The 3,810-nt window shown below is 38.8% G+C and overlaps 1 pseudogene; it reads right to left on the minus strand.

Moving 5' to 3' along the window:
* Positions 1-812: 812 nt before the first annotated feature.
* Positions 813-2,962, minus strand: LOC122053792 (annotated as a pseudogene).
* Between the last annotated feature and the right edge of the window lie 848 nt (positions 2,963-3,810).

The raw sequence follows: 3,810 nt of genomic DNA on the forward strand, positions 1-3,810 counted from the left end.
CGTTGCTTTATTAGTACAATTACAACGGTTTATGCACCGTTGTTCCAAGCATTGTGAAAATATTTTCTTTTACAATGGTTCATTTAATCGTTGTTCCAACTATTATTACAATGGTTCTTTTGGGATAATTGTTGCAAGAAAGATAATGATTTTATCAAAACCATTGTCTTTTTCTAAATTTACAATGATTTTTTCTAAAACTGTTATCTTTGTGGTATTGTCTTTAATAAGATTTGTTGTAGTGGAAGTTAGGTGACAACACTTGTTAAAATTTGTAGATATTAGAAAAATTCTCATAGACAATGCTTTTTCAAAAGCGTTGTCTTTGATAAAAAAAAATCACCAATAGGCAACGCTTATTTGAAAAAAAAATGTAGTCTTTAATAAGAAATATAAAACATAGTTAACACTTTTCACTAAAAATATTGTAAAAAAAAAAAAAAAAAAAAAAAAGACAACGCTTTAAAAAAAAATATTGTCTTTTAAGTGTTGTAAAATCTCAATTTTCTTATAGTGTTAGCATCACTTGGAAAACAATGATGTATTAATAGATACCGCTCATTACTTGTGTATTTAAAATGACTTTAGAAATACTGCCAACGTTACGATAACTTATTGAATCACACATAAAGAGTATATTGACTTGGAGATTGATTTATTTTAGTTTAACTAAAATTATATGGGTTTGAGCCTTAATTTTAAAATTAGTTTCGGACTTTATTATGACCCAACCTAATCAATAGTCCACTAAGATAAACAATAATCATCGGAAAAGATGTAGAATAATTGGAGTAGATGAAGAGTTCATCGGATAAAAATGAAGAGTTAATATTTTTCTTTTCTCTTAATACATTGAATAGCCATAAAGAGACCAAGAAGGTGAAGAGGTATAGGTGTCTCTTGAATTTCCACTAATACATCATCTCTAGCAAGATGAGGAAGAGTGTGTGTTAACGTCTCCGCTATGTACTTTCCACCTGTGTACCTATATTTACCTCCCTCCATATCCGTGGGACCGGCTCTAGGGGGGCCGCTGATGTGGCGGTTCCACATTTTTTTTTATGAGGAAGAGTGTTTGTCTTTCCATTCTTTTCTCTTCCATTTTCATATGTGAAGATAGCTTTTCAATTTCGAAGTTCTTGGAGAAGAACTGAGAGACTTGCTCATGTGGATACCGTAGAGGCACGAATATTCTGATCATGGTGAGATCTGTCAAAGCATCAGTATTGTCAGGATTGTTCCGTTCAAGTACCAAAGGTAATAATATGATTAAAATATGTATTCTATATTCGCTTGAATCTCTAAAGATATCCTTTTTCTACTGTGTATCTATATATATTATTTTTCATAATAGATCACTACACTAAGAGTGTAGGGCACATATCCACATCTGGTCTCAAATATTTAAACATATATAGCGACTTCTGAAATACTAGTAAAGTTGCCAACAATTAATAAGAATATCTAATTCACTGACATAAATTCCCTGTAAAGACTTGTAATTCAAACTGTTTACTATGAGTTTGAGGAAACATTCCCACCCATTTCCTTCTTTTCACAAAGTGGCCATTCTTTACGCATATAAATACAAGAGATCAAAAGCCACCAGCACTATCCATCACTTAAAAAAAGTTAAAAGCAGTTGCAATTTGTCCAACAACAATTAGGCCACAGCAAGAGTACGGAAGACGAGGCAATTACCAAAAATTAAAAATGTTTTTAGAAATTTTAAGAGATTAAAAATGTTGGAAATCACCATTATTTTCCATTTCTTCTCATAATGGAGAAGATAACGATTCCAATGACCACTGCAACGGTGACAGCGAGAACAATTGCCAATGTTTTGGCACTCACATGATCACCTGTAATTTAATCAAAACAAGGTGAATCAGCCTGTGCATTATGCTTGGACACCTATGACTCAAATGTTTTCTTAAATTAACATGTCCTCAAATATAGAAAGGTAAGATTTAATTGTTGTTGTTATTGTAATTCTTATATATAAAACCACCATAGTCGATTTAAATGTAAATACTTAAAAAAATCTTGTAATTATTATACTTTTTCAAAATATAGATAAAAGTAATAAATCTGCTTTAAATCTTTGTGACTTTAAGAATTCTTGGAGGCAAAGAAAAGCTTCCCTTTTTCTATAAAAAAATAGGAATTATTATAAAGTTGTGGATGGTAAAGAAGCTGCAATGCGATGCGCGTCTTCCAGAAAAATTATAGGAGTAAAACATGGCAGGTCACGGCTGCTTACCGTGGTAGTGACTTGATCTATCCGAGTCGTAAGCTCCACCGGACCAGTAGCTGACGTAGCACTTGCCTAGGTATACGTTGCCAGCATTGGCAGCCCCACAGACGTCCTTGACCTGCTCGACGGCCGCCGCCACGCACTCGCTGCACTCCCTGGCGCCCTGATCCCCGACGCACTGTGCCAGCGCCCGAACCCGTCCCGCCGCACCCACTCTGTACTCACCTGTTCCACCACCGCCGAGTTCGCCCAGGGCGGCGTCCCGCAAGCCAACCATCTCCGAGCCGCTGCCGCCGCACTTCTTGTAGACGAGGGCGGTGTCAGGATTGCCGATGAAAGAGTCGTTGCTGTAACGGACGAAGCAGCCCTTGAGTTGAACGGCGGCGAAGGTCGCGTAGGGGCAGAGGGAAGGGAGCTTGTCGAGGGCGGAGCGGACGCAGGTGGCGCAGTCAGAGGTGGGAAGGTCGGTGCGGCACTGGAAGAGGCCGTAGGCGGGGGTGGCGGCGGCGGCGTTGCTGGTGAAGTCGTGGTAGGAGGAGAAGGTAGCAGCGTTGGCGAGGGAGGTGAGGAGGGAGTCGACGTTGAGTTAGTAGGGGGATCCGAGGGTGTACCTGTTCTGCGAGCAGCCAACGTAGACGAAGGAATTGAAGTCGTCGAAGGACGAGATGGTCATCGAGGGAAAAAAAAGAAAGAGGAGAAGGAAGAAGAGAGACATTTCTGAAAATCTAGAAGTTTCACTGTACAAAACTTTTGTACAAATGTCTGAACCTTTTCCTAGCTACCATGTGTTCTTTTAAATTAAATTTTGGATCGCCTGCGGAACTTAACACGTTTGATCCAAAACTTAATCTATTCGTTCTTTTAGGTTTTGACTTGGGTCTCCTGCGGAACATAACACGTTCGACCCAAATCACCTTAAGTTATTAATTCCATTAAATATTAATTTCCATAATTGGTTCCCAGTACTGACGTGGCGAGGCACATGGCCTTCTTGTATATGGGAGCAACCACCACCCACTAGACAAAACCTTTTATAGAAAGCTAATATTTAATTTCCTAAAATAACTTTAGGTTAACCGAAAAGAACAATCAAATCACAAGGAAAAAAAACAAAAGAACACAACATCGAAAAACATATTCGAAATACTATAATCGCATGCCTCTTGTATTTGGTATTATTTCCAAAAATAACTAGTATTATGCGGAAAGAAAAATTACTAGTTATACCTTTTAGAAAGACCTCTTGATCTTCTACCGTATTCCTCTTCTAACCTCGGACGTTGTGTGGGCAACGTTCTTCCGAGATGAGAAACCACCAATCACCTTCTTCTTCCTTGCAAGTTTCGGCCATCAAAACATCTTCTAGGATGAAGAGGTTCGGCCACCACCACCATGCTCCAAGGGATGCTAGAAACGAGGCTTGCTTTCTCTCCTTCTTCTCCTTCCTTGATCCGGCCACTAACAAAAGCTCCACCAAGAGATAAGTTTCGGCCAACAAGAGGAGAGGAGAGAAATAGGGCCGGCCACACCACCAAGGAAAAGAGGGAGAAAAA

The sequence above is a fragment of the Zingiber officinale genome, chromosome 3A, assembly GCF_018446385.1.
Source record: "Zingiber officinale cultivar Zhangliang chromosome 3A, Zo_v1.1, whole genome shotgun sequence".
Lineage (NCBI taxonomy): Eukaryota > Viridiplantae > Streptophyta > Magnoliopsida > Zingiberales > Zingiberaceae > Zingiber > Zingiber officinale.